This window comes from Podarcis bocagei, assembly GCF_964188305.1.
Source record: "Podarcis bocagei genome assembly, chromosome: 2".
Lineage (NCBI taxonomy): Eukaryota > Metazoa > Chordata > Lepidosauria > Squamata > Lacertidae > Podarcis > Podarcis bocagei.
This window is the reverse complement of record NC_138126.1, coordinates 5450367-5464189: the sequence shown is the minus strand read 5'-3', so window position 1 is coordinate 5464189 and position 13823 is coordinate 5450367. Positions and strand designations below refer to the sequence as shown.

The 13823-nt window shown below is 43.1% G+C and overlaps 1 protein-coding gene across 1 annotated transcript in view; it reads left to right on the top strand.

Moving 5' to 3' along the window:
* LOC308580643 (uncharacterized protein) overlaps window positions 1–13823 on the top strand; it is a 241891-nt gene that overhangs the window by 43947 nt on the left and 184121 nt on the right. The gene's annotated exons all lie outside the window — the stretch shown is intronic.

Here is a 13823-nt window from a genome sequence, read left to right as displayed (position 1 = left end):
AAAGAGTTTACTCACGTTCTGTTCACAATGTGATCCCAGAAGGCACAGCTTAAAAAGGTTACATACATTTAGAATCTATCTTGTAGCAAGATAGACCTTATCTCCTCTCTTGGCTGGGAGCCAAGAGAGCATCCTTAGATGTTTCCTCATCGAAGCAAAATGGCAGAGAGAGAGAGGGTCTGCCTGCCCTGTGCTTTTGTCATTACCTGCACAGGTGAGGCCACACCCACCTCTGGTCACATGCGGAGGAAGTCCGTCCCCAGGAAGTTTACCTGCTTGCTGGACAGACATCCCCCCCATGTTCTAAACATGTACACTCTAGGAATGTTGTCATTGACTGCTCCTGTGTTTACATCCCACATACCCCTTCTCAGGCAATACAACATATACAAAATATAAACAACTTTATTCAACCACCCAGAGTCCCAGCTTGACACGTAGATTCTGGAAACTCTCTCTTGGTAGGGGTTTCGTCAAGATGTCAGCAGTCATCTCTTGGGTACTGCAGTAGGATAGTTCTACAAGTCCATCCTGGATCATCTGGCGTATGTAGTGGTATTTAACCCCAATGTGTTTTGTTCTGGCCAGGAACTTCTCACTCTGCGTCAGCTTCAGGCAACTTTGATTGTCCTCCAGAAAGCTGACAGGCCCTTTTCTCACCAACCCAAAGTCCTTTATGAGTTGATCAAGCCAGGCGATCTCTCTGCAGGATTCTGTTGCTGCAACGTATTCTGATTCTGTGGAAGATAATGCTACACAGCTCTGTTTATAACTGCCCCACGCGATAGGTCCATCCCCAAACATGAAAACATGACCACTTGTTGATTTATAGTCAGCATTATCCCCAGCCCAATCCGCGTCAGTATACCCAACCAACTTAGGGTCTCTGACGGCTGGTAACCTTAATTTACAATTCATGGTACCCTTCAAATATCGCACCACCCTCTTTACACCTGCCCAATCATGCTCAGTGGGAGAATTCACTTTTCTGCTAAGAATCCCCACAGCATTAGCTAAGTCAGGTCTACATGTGGTAACTAAATACAAAAGTTTACCAATCGCCAACCTGTAGTCATTGTTGTCTGGCAACTGCTTTGAATCCTGCTGATTCTTCAGGAAGTCAGTAGCCATCGGTGTAGCAACTGGATGTGCGTCTTGCATCTGCATGTGCTCAACTAGCTCGTGGATCTTCTGTCTTTGGCTAAGAAGAAATGAGCCGTCCTCTTCTCTTTCCACCTGGATCCCGAGGTAGTACTGGACATCTCCTAGCTCCTTGACCTCCACCTCTTTGCTAAGGTGTTTTACTATCTGTGTATAGTCTTTCTCACTTGCTGTGGCAATAATCAGGTCATCAACAAATGCTAAGATATATGAGAATTGTCCATTATTTGACTTACTGTACAAGCACTTGTCAGCGTCGCCTTGCTTGTACCCAAGTTGCGTCAGCATTTTATGCAACTTCTGGTTCCAGGCTCTAGCAGCCTGTTTAAGTCCATAAAGTCCTTTCTGCAGCTTGCACACTAGATGTGCCTCATGTGGTTTTACAAAACCTTTGGGCTGCTTCATGTAAATTTCTTCTGAAATCTGCCCATGTAGAAAAGCGGTAGCAATGTCAATGTGTTTTACCCTCATTTTCTTGGAGGCTGCAATGCTTAAAAGCATTCTTACGCTGCTATACCTCACAGTTGGTGCAAAAACTTCATCATAGTCTTCACCAAAACGCTGTGAAAATCCCTGTGCTATAAGTCTAGCTTTGTAGCGCTGCACTTCTCCTTCTGACCCCTTCTTAACCTTGAAAACCCATTTACTGCCAATGGCCTTCTTACCGGGAGGCAGCTCAGTGAGTGTCCAGGTCTTGTTCTGATGCAGTGCACCCATCTCCTCCTGCGCGGCCTTCCTCCAGAGACTGGCTTCTGCAGCTGGCATCTCCTGTATCTCTTCCCAAGTGGAAGGTTCCTGTGGAAACACCGACCCTGCAAGGTAGGAGAACCGTAATGGTGGGACACCTCTGTTGGTTCTGGATGAGCGTCTGACCTCTGGTTCTGCGACCGCATTAGCTTCCTCATCCTCCTCCAACGCAGGCATGTCCCCATCTGAGTCCTCATCTTCGTCTCTGGTGCCACCAGGGTTCTGGTCCTCTGCGTCTTCTGGTGCGTCACCTGTAGGGGGCGCTGTAACACTCGAAGGCAGATAATTACTTTGTGGGCTCTCAAAAGGGAAATATACAAACTCTTGAGTCCTTTCTGACTCATCTGAAGAATCCACAACAGTGTTCTTAGTGTCTACTTTTCCATATTCATCAAAATAAACTGCATGGTATGCATTTGTCTTACCAGTTTGTAAGTCCATAATTCTGTATCCTTTGCCTCCAGAAGCATATCCCACAAGGATACCTGCTTTTGCCCTGGAGTCAAGCTTGTGTCTGTGTTCCTTGGGCACGTGGAAGTAACACGGACTTCCAAACACACGTATGTGTGACAGATTGGGAGCTTTCCCATGCCAAAGTTCAAATGGTGTGCGTTCTGCCCCTTTGGTTGGCAGTCTATTCTGCAAATAGACCGACGTGTACACTCCTTCGGCCCACAGCTTCTGTGGCAAACATGCATCCTTTAGCATGCACCTTGTCATGTCCATAATGGACCTAAACTTTCTCTCAGCTATGGCATTCTGCTGTGGTGTGTAAGGAATTGTGGTTACGTGTGCAATTCCTTCCTTGGCCAGGAGAGCCTGCATTTCATTTGAGCAGTACTCACCTCCATTGTCGCTCATTAGCACAGCTGGAGCTCTCTAGAATTTATTCTTGACCATGGCAATGTATTCCTGGAGCTTGTCCACTGTCTCACTCTTCTCTTTGAGGAAATATACAACACAAAATCTTGAAAAGTCATCCAGAAATATTAAAATATATCTATTCTTTCCCAGTGAGGGAACATTCATGGGTCCACATATGTCAGTGTGCACTATGTCAAGCACTTTGTTGCTTCTTTGTTCTGCACAACGTGGAAATGAAGGCTTTACAGCCTTCTCAGTAATACAGCTTATGCACTTTGCTGGAGCTTTGTTGCTCTGCTTTACCTGCAAACCTCTTACAAGATTTCTTTTCTGTAGATCCAGAATGAGGCTGGCGTGCCTGTGTCCTAGCCTTCGGTGCCATAAGCCCAGATCTGCTTCATCCTTCTGGCTGGAATGTGCCACTTTTGCAGACTGGTTCTCTGAAAGATCAAGCTCATATACACCATTTATTAGCTTTGCTTGAGCAAACACTTTGCCATTTCTAGTCACTTTACATTCTCCATTTCCAAATGTGACCTGGAAACCTTTCTTGTCCAAAGTGGACACGCTGATTAAATTGCAACTCAGCTCTGGAACGTACAAAACTCTAGAGATTGTGTTCTCAATGCATTCATTGTTTATATTGCATTTCAGACTCATGGAACCTGCACCTTTTGCTTTAACAATGTTGCCATCTGCAATCTCAATTTCAGATCCTTCTTCATCCTCTATCTCATTAAAATAGTCCTTTTTATGACAAAAATGGGAGGATGCACCTGAATCCAAAATCCATTTATTACGTTTATTTACACGATTCTGGACAGTTAAATTCCTTTCTTGCAGTAGCCATGTGCATTCACATTTCCCCTTCTTTTCCCTTTTTGGCTGAAAGGGGTGGGGTTTATTTGTCTTAGGAGCTCTGCAATTCTTTGCAATGTGTCCTTCTTTGTTACAATTGAAGCAAATCACTTTCTTAGGCATCTCTTTGGACTTTGTACATTGCCTAGATGCATAACTACTGTCCTTGCTTCTAGCATTCCTCACTGGAGATTCAGCTCTATCTCTGCATTCTTCTTTTAAATAACCAATCAAGTCTTTAAAAGTCAGACCTTGTCTATGAGCCATCAAACTTACAAATGCGCCAAAGCGTGGTCCAAGTGATGATAACAAAAATGCTATCTTTGTATCCTCATCAAAAGCTTTGGGAGTCAGATCAATTCTTTGAATAATCTCAGTAAACTTGTTGATGTGCTCTGTGAATTCCTCTTTTGAATTCATCCTCAATCTGGTTAATTTACACACCAAGTTTCTGAAGCTGTTTATGCTAGATTCTCCATACACACGCTCAGTATCTCTTAATATTTGAGACGCATCATCTGTACTATTTATTAATGATAGCTGCTCATCACGAAGTCCACTCAAAATTATGTGTCTAGCTTCGCTGTTCATGCGTTTCCAAGCACTTATCTTGGCTAAAGCTTCCTCAGACGATCCTGTAGGCTGAGGCTTTAAAGCTTCCAAAATATGCTTATAATCTAAACATGCTATCAAGCGCTGCTTCCAGTGCATGAAATTGTATTCATTCAGCACAGGCATTCCAAGCTTTGCATCACTATCAAAAGCTGCTCTAGCCATCTTAAAATCCAAAATTTGAAAATTCTTCAAAATTTCAAAATTTCTCAAAATTTTAAAATCAAAATCTCAAAAATCTCAAAATGCAAAACAATTCTTCACTGCCTTGGGTCACTGTGAACTCTGAGGGAAGGGGGGGTTGCTTAATCCCCACTGCACAATGGAACAATGGACCATGTGCTTACCAGGAAGTTAACTCAGAAAAATACTACTCAACTTAAAATCACAATCCAATGCAATCCTTCAAAAATACGCAGAAATATGCAATACTGGGGCCACTAACCCTTTGTGGGAATGTTCTGGGGTGCAGGAGAGGATATATTGACTAATTATATCCTTATCCAACTTGTGCTAACAAGTTCCCAAAATATCAGCAGAGTTTATAAACATTCCCCTTTAAGTGCGCAACGGTAACGTGTGCACAGGTTCGCTAGAACCTCTATAATAATTACCCTGGTAATTTCCCCTTTAGTTCCCTCTTAAAATACAAGACACGACACAGTCTTCATAAAAGTATAAAAGAGTTTACTCACGTTCTGTTCACAATGTGATCCCAGAAGGCACAGCTTAAAAAGGTTACATACATTTAGAATCTATCTTGTAGCAAGATAGACCTTATCTCCTCTCTTGGCTGGGAGCCAAGAGAGCATCCTTAGATGTTTCCTCATCGAAGCAAAATGGCAGAGAGAGAGAGGGTCTGCCTGCCCTGTGCTTTTGTCATTACCTGCACAGGTGAGGCCACACCCACCTCTGGTCACATGCGGAGGAAGTCCGTCCCCAGGAAGTTTACCTGCTTGCTGGACAGACATCCCCCCCCCATGTTCTAAACATGTACACTCTAGGAATGTTGTCATTGACTGCTCCTGTGTTTACATCCCACAGAAGTCAGTGTTCCAGTTTGCGAACTTTGCTTCGGAAGCCGAATGTGCTCCTGAGCTTCTGTTTTCACTGTTCCGCTGCTAATTTGCGACCCCCCCCCCCATTGTAATCAAAGCCTTCCGTTTCCAATTGCAGTGTTCTGAGGTGATACTTGGAGCTTTTATTTGGTGCTTTATTTGGCTTTTTCGTTTTTGTGACTGTGGCTTGTTCTCTGTTTTTGATTGATTGTGTGACTGCGGCAATGCATAAAAGCCCCATCCAAACAATGTCTATCATCAGTGCAGGTAAGAAAAAATAATAATTTTAATTTTAATCTAAAGTACTGTCTTCTTTCTTTTATAGTACTGTACATTGATTATTGCTTTCATTTTATGGATCAATGATCTCGTTAGATAGTAAAATTCATGTTAAATTGCTGTTTTAGTTGTTTTTAAAAGTCTGGAATTTATTAATCTGTTTTGCATTACTTTCTTTTTAAAAAAAATATTCAATTTTTTACGTACGTATATTATCTTCTTACAATTTTTAAATTTGCTGTACAATTTTTTCCTTTCCCTCCTCCCCCCCATACCCATTGGAAGGGTTCAAACAATTATCCTCAGCCATGGGCATAGCGTCTTTAGTTTCCACCGAATGTCTTTTGTTCCAGTAGTTTTTATCCATTCAAGATAGGGGTTCCCTCAGTTCCTTATTGTGGTGTTGTGGTGGACTTGACCTTCCACGTTGATTCCTGTGACATGACTGCAACAATGTCTGATTGAATAAGTTCAAACAAATAAGTATTCCATGCCTCTAGTATCCATTTTCCTCTCTCTTTCCAGCCTAAAGCTATCGTTGCCTTTCCCGCTAATATCATAGCTTTGAAGGTAAACTGGTCACCTTTCTTTATAGCCATGTTTCCAGGTCTACCTATTGTCATGAAATCAAAATCTATTGAAAGCTTCATTTTTTAAAATTCATTAATAACCTTTAGGATTTTTTCCCAGAATTCCTTTACCTCTGGGAATTCCCAGTACATATGGGAAAACCATCCCTTGACTTGTTTACAGTGCCAACAACTAGAATTCAATCCTGCTACCATATTAGCAAGCTGGGCCGGAGTTCTGTTCCATTTTAGAAAGGATTTTACCGTATTTTTCGCCCTATAGGACGCACCGTCCCATAAGGCGCACCTAGTTTTTTGGGGGGAAATAAAGGGGGGGATTTATTTTTTTTTCCCCAGGCGCAGGGCTGGGGCGGGGGAAGCGCGCCCAGACTTCAGCATTCAGGCAACTCTCCGCAAGCCGCGGGAGCCCGGCACGGGCTCCCAGGGCTTGCGGAGATCTGCGCGAAGCCTGGAGAGCAGAGGGGTCGGTGCGCACCAACCCCTCTCGCTCTCCAGGCTTCAGCGAAAGCCTGCATTCGCCCCATAGGACGCACACACATTTCCCCTTCATTTTTGGAGGGGGAAAAGTGCGTCCTATGGGGCAAAAAATACGGTAATTTCAGAATTCCTTTACCTCTGGGAATTCCCAGTACATATGGGAAAACCATCCCTTGGCTTGTTTACAGTGCCAACAGCTAGAATTCAATCCTGCTACCATATTAGCAAGCTGGGCTGGAGTTCTGTACCATTTTAGAAAGAATTTTAATTTCAGCGCTCTAAATTTGCTTACTTTAATCTCATCTGTTCCTTTCATTATCCTTCCAACCGTTGATTCGCTAACTTGTTCTTCCTTACTCCACATCTTTTGAATAAGTTGGGTTGTCTGTTCATTATTTGTAATCATTCTCTTATAGATTTTACTTATCATTCCTTGTTTCATTTTTTCCATTTGTTTGTATAGTTCCTCTATTGGCTCTTCTAAACTCCTATTTCCTGTCTCTTGGACTTTGGAAATTTTGTTGTATATTCCTCCAATTTTTAACCAATATTGGTTACCTATATTCTCTATTACTTCCTGCAATGACTTTAAGGACTCTCCTCTATGCGTATCTTTAACTATATGATATCCCTTAGCGTTTAGAATTTCCCAGCATTTCGGATTATCTGTTACCTCATAAATACTTTCTAAGGGTGCACTTAGAGAAATCCTTTTTAACCATAAAGGTTACATAATCTCAGCTCGTTACAAACAGTGAAGATACCAGGCAGCCTGACATCTGGCTGGTTGATAGGGGATCAAATACTTATTTCACTCATTGTAATACACATCAATCTCTGACTTTTGTCTTCTGGGTTTCTGGGGGTTTTCCAGGTTGTTATTCCATCTCTCACAGCTACAATAAACCTACCATTAAAATTACGGACTGGTCAATTCTTTCTTTTCTTTTTTTAAAAGATATTTATTAGAAGTTTAACAATTACAAAGAAAGAAAAAAATAAACAACAATAAAAAGTTACAATACATCAAAAAATAAAAAGCAAAGTAAAAAACAATGCAACACAACAATAAAAAGAAAAAAGAACAAGAACATTTAAAAACAAAAACATTTAAAAACACATCCAGTATTTCCATATCCTTATCTTTCTTTTAATTGTTTCATCAACCTCCTCGCACCTCCCTTTTTTGTATTCTAATTCAATTTAGCTATTTCAGCAAATCCTTTACATCTTTCTCAATTTTTGTTCTATAATTTACCAACCCAATCTGACCTAAAATTTTACACTTTGGCCCAATAACAATCCATTTTTACTTAATTCTTTGTAACATTTCTGCTAAAACCATGTAACTTCATTCCAGCATCCTTCTAACATTCATTAATTTTACTATATTTTTGTAAATATGCTTTAAATTTTTTCCAATCTTCTTCCACCGACTCTTCTCCCTGGTCTCGGATTCTGCCAGTCATTTCCGCCAGTTCCATGTAGTCCATCAACTTCATCTGCCATTCCTCCCTGGTGGGTAGATCTTGTGTCTTCCAGTGCTTTGCGATAAGTATTCTTGCTGCTGTTGTAGCATACATAAGAAAAGTTCTATCCTTCTTTGGCACCAATTGGCCGACCATGCCCAGGAGAAAGGCCTCTGGTTTCTTCAGAAAGGTATATTTAAGTACCTTCTTCATTTCATTATAGATCATCTCCCAGAATGCCTTAATCTTTGGGCATGTCCACCAAAGGTGAAAGAATGTACCTTCAGTTTCATTACATTTCGAACATTTATTATCGGGCAAATGGTAAATTTTTGCAAGCTTGACTGGTGTTATGTACCACCTATAAATCATTTTCATTAAATTCTCTTTTAAGGCATTACATGCCGTAAACTTCATACCAGTGGTCCATAACTGTTCCCAGTCAGCCATCATAATATTATGTCCAACATCATGTGCCCATTTAATTGGTCATTTCTTTGTCAGAGGGCAAAGGGGCAAATTTAGTTGGGAATCAAATACTTTCCCCCCTCACTGTACCTTCATCACTTTAATACATACCGTATTTTTAGCTCCATAAGATGCACCTGACCATAAGGCGCACCTAGTTTTTAGAGGGGGGATGCAAGAAAAAAAACACATAATTTAAACGGAGCGCTGAGCAGAGCCTGTATGCATCCCAGGCTCTGCTCAGCGCTCCCTTTCACGAGCCGCATGGAGCGTATGTGTGGCGCTTGCAGGCTTTTGCCCGAGGAGGGAGAAGGGCAGCCTGTCAGTGACAGGCTGCCCTTCTCCCTCCTCGGGGAAAAGCCCCCAAGAGCCACACACACACACTCCGCGCAGCACTTTAAAGGGAGCGTGGCTCTTGGGCGCTTTTGCAAGAGGTGGGGGAAGTGAGAAAGCCATGCTCTGTCCCTTCCCCCACCTCCCGCGAAAGCCATGGATTGCCGTGCGAAGCCGGCGCAGGGGAGCGGGATGAAGGCTCCCCGCTCCCCTGCGAAGACTTCGCGCGGCTAAGCTGGAAGCTAGAACAGCGAGAGGGAGCGCTGCGCAGTGCTCCCTCTCGCTGTTCTGGCTTCTGGGGTAGCCCACGAAGCCTGCATTTGCTCCATAGGACGCACATGAAGTGAAGGCCCAAGACAGGAGTTGATCATCATGTGAGCTGCGCATAGGTGGGCTGAAGCGAGCTGCCGGCTAGCCTGTGGAGCCTCCTTTTTATTGAGACAAATATGCAAGCCAGGCAGATACATTTTGGCCTGTGACCTTTACACATCTTCCAGTCCCGAGATCGTGGGCTGGTACAAAGTTATTTGGGCACCTGTTTCCACAGCGTCATTTTCCCCTTGCACAGTGTATGACGAAAGAGACAAAAGGTCTCAGGGACAAAGGTTACAGACAGGACACTGCAGACTGCTGAGACCGCAAAAGGTCAGACAGAGGGAACAATGTTCGAGACAGGGTCATGTGTGTTGGTGTAAAGCAGAGTCCCGTGCCCAGCAGAAGGATGAGGAGTACGTACTACATACTCTATATTGCTTTATTTACAGTTCAAAGCTGGTATATTACAGAAAGACATCTTGCCTCTGCCGGAGCAGGAAAAGCATCCTCTCTCCTCGACAGCTTGGAGAGAATCACACAGTGAAAACAGGAAACCAGTGTACGTCACATCCAGCCTCCCTTTCCCGTGAGAAACTCCAACAGTACAGACTGTGGAATGTAAACACCTGTCTCGTGACAAGCCCTTTCGCTGCACAGTGAAGGAAAGCAGAAACCAACATCCTCCCCCTTTCTGTGAACATCACTGGGCAGCGTGTTCGTACAATATCAGTACAAACCCAACTTCTGCACATAGGCACAGTGTTGATCCCTTGATACAATCTTGGACAATACATCAGCAGGAATTTCATTACCTGGCATATAGGACACCGTTACGAGTCCCTTCTGAATACATTCCTTAGCATGCTGCAACTTTAATTGCAAGTGCTTTGTGCTTTGCTTACAACCTTCAGACTTCAGCAATGCCAAACATGCTTTGTTGTCCTGGTAAACTTGGATTGGACATTTGACAGGAATTTTCATATCTCTGCACAATTGTACTAACCATTCACAATCCTTAAGTGAATAAGACAGTGCATTCAGTTCAGCTTCACAAGTACTTAAGCTAACTGTTGTTTGCTTCTTGCATGACCAATCAAACAGACCCTGATTGTACATGTAGCAAACTCCAGACGTACTTTTCCTGTCTGCAGTGTCACTTCCAAAACTTGCATCTGCAAATATCTCAAGACCACCAGACTTCTGATTGTTAAATCTCAGTCTGTAATGCATAGTGCCTTTCAAATACCGCGCTATGCGTTTCAGAGCTTTCCAATCCTTGACACTAGGATTGCTGACTTGTCTGCTTAGCAAATTACAGCTAACAGCAATGTCTGGTCTTGAACATCTGGCAATGAAGTTTAGCTTGCCTAGCACACTTCTGTACAGTGTAGTGTCAGAAAATGCTTCTTCAGTGTCATCTACCTGATAACCTGTTGTCATCGGTGTGTCTACAGGGTTAGCATCCATCAGGTTTAGTTTGCTTAACACATCAGCAATTTTCCGTGACTGGTGTACTAGAATGTTACCATCTTGATCTCTCTCTATTTCCAGAGATAGGTAGTTGTTTACCTCACCAAGATCTTTCATGTCAAAGTGCTCTTTCAGTTGAGCTAGGGCGTTATTGTACATTGCAACATCTTTCCAAAAGAATAATAAATCATCAACATAAAACAAACAGTACAGTTTCTTTTGCCCCTCCTCTTTGACAAATACACATGGATCAGCCTTCCCTTGCTGAAAACCTAGAGAAAACAATACTTCAGTGAGTTTTGTGTGCCAACACCGTGCACGTTGTTTGAGACCATAAAGGGATTTCTTCAGAGCACAAACAAATCCCTGTTTTACCTGTACGCCATCAGGTGGAAGCATATAAAGTGATTCATCCAGAGATCCGTACAGAAAAGCTGTATTAATATCATGGTGACTAATGTGTAAATTTTCCTCTGCAGCTAGCTTGAGCATAAGCCTAATGCTTTCATACCTCACTGTGGGTGAGTAGGTCTCGTGATAGTCTTCACCTGGTACCTGTGCAAAACCTCTGGCTACCAATCTGGCTTTGTGTCTGACTATCTTGCCATTTTGATCTGTCTTCGCTTTGAAGACCCATTTGCTTCCAAGCAGTTTCATTCCTGGAACTACCGGAACTAGTTCCCATGTTTTGTTCCTTTCCAAGGAATCAAGCTCAGCCTTCATGGCATTTAACCATGGCTCAGCTTCCTTTGAATCCAAACCCTGGATTTCTTGGAAACTTGAAGGTTCAAATACCTTCTTGGAGCTTTTAACAGCTGTTACTGCTATCGAAGCAAACTCATCAGCAAATCTCTTTGGAGGTCTGCCTTTTGTGGCTCTTTGTGACCTACGAATTAGCCTTAAGTCTTCAACACTCTCCTCTTCCTTCTTAGGAGAAAAACGACGTATTGGGAACAATGGTTCCTCCAATTCTTCTCGATCAGAGCTTTCAGAGGGTCGCATAGAGGCTTTCGCACTCTTGAAATCCTCTGAATCACCCGATTCAGTTTCAGGTTCAGACTCAGAACCTTCATCAGTGGGTGTGGGTTGTTGCTTTTGACTATCCTCAGTCTCATCACCATCATCAGGATAACATTGGAAAATTCCCACATTCTCCCCCCACTTGGCATTGTACTCAACACTCCTCGTGAGCTTAATTGTCTTAGAGTCAGTCATCATTATTCTGTAAGAACCTTTCTGATAACCTAGAAAGATACCATGCAAACCACGCTTGTCTAACTTGGAGTTTTGTGGTGTGTGAATCCACATATCAGAACCAAAAATTCTCATGTGTTTGATGTATGGCTTCTTGCCAAACATCTTCTCATAGGGGGTACAACCAATCGCTGAAGATAACCTGCGATTGTAACTGTAAACAAAACATGAGAGAGCTTCGGCCCAATAACTCTCTGGAAGATTGGCATCATGCAGTAAGGTTTTTAACCCTTGAAGCAATGTCTGATTTGCCCGTTCCGCAAGTCCATTCTGCCATGGCGAGCGAGGACTAGACAAATCGTGTTGAATTCCTTTCTCAGTCAGAAAAGCTTCAAACTGCTGAGAAGTGAATTCTCCCCCGCGATCAGTGAAAAGAGTCTTTATCTTCTTACCATGCACATTTTCCAACCAAGCACAGAATTCCTTGAACCTAGGAAAAGCCTCTGATTTCTGCTTGAGATTGTACACAAAAATATACCTAGAAAATGCGTCAATGAGAACCATGAAGTACCTATTTCCACCCAAAGAGGGCGATAGTGGTCCAACCAAATCAGCATGAACAACCTGGTATGGTTCTGTAGCTTGCCTACTAGACACCTTACCTTTCGCAGCCATTTTCACCTTGTTTGCTGCGCATGCTTTGCACTTCATGTGGTACCTGCAGGGTTTAATAGTCATTCCTTCAACCAAGGCAGGCATTTTAGATACTGCCTCAAAATGCAAATGACCAAATTTTCGATGAAAATCATGAATACATCCTGCATGCAAACTTTTGTTAGAACCTGCAATGCAACAAGTGTCATCCTGCACAACATCATCATAATACAAAACAAACAAATGATCAAAATATTCAGCATGCAATACATAATCATTTTTCTTTGTGATGATGCACTTCTTGTTCTTGAAGGAAACGTCAATGTTCCGCTCATTCAGCTGTCCAACGCTGAGCAGATTATGTTTGGCGTCTGGCACATAAAGCACATTCTGTATCGATAAGTCCAAACTGTGAAGAACAACAGTTCCGTAGCCTTTACTGGGAATAGTGTGGTCATCCGCCTGGTGAATCGCACCTTCCTGCGGTGTAAAAGACACAAACAGTCTCTTATCGTTGCACATGTGGTGAGTTGCCGCTGAATCAACAACGAAGAAAGATCTAGACGTCTTCTGGACCTCTGCAACCTTTGGAGTGAAGCGTGAAACCATAGCCTTGTGCTGCGTTGTCCTCGACACTGGACCTTTGCCTTTGCCTCGGCCTTTTCCGCGCGATGAGCTTTCGCTGCGCTGCTCTGTCTTGGCCTTGGGATATCTGCATTCCCTCTTCATATGGCCTAGACGTCCACATGAGTAGCATTTCACTGCCTTCAAAGCTTTGGCGCCATCTGGTGGTTCCACTGCACTATGGGATGACGTCTGTGAAGACTCCCCCTTGCCCATGCAGCTAGCACCCTGGCGATCCGCTTCATTTAAAACCACGGCAGTAACAAAGTCCACTGTCAGCTGAGCTGTTGGCTGCACAGCAATCTGGGTTGCAACAGACTCCCAACCTGAACCCAAAGATTGTAGTATCATGAAAGAATACACAGCCTCTGGAAAGTTGAGTCCTCTCTGTTGCAGCTCATGTCTCAGATTTTGCATCTCCATTAGATGTAAACGCACATCTCCACCTTCAGCAAGAGCCATATTATGCAGCTTGTTAAAGTAAAACATAGTGGATCCAGCTTCTGTCCTTAAGTGAGCCTCTCTCAAAGCGTCCCAAATTTCTCTGGCTGAGGTCTTATCACGCAATAGACAGAGCTCTTCTGGGGATACTATCAATGTAAGTGTTCCCCTCGCTTTGGAATCCTTAGCTCTCCATTCATCTGTAATTG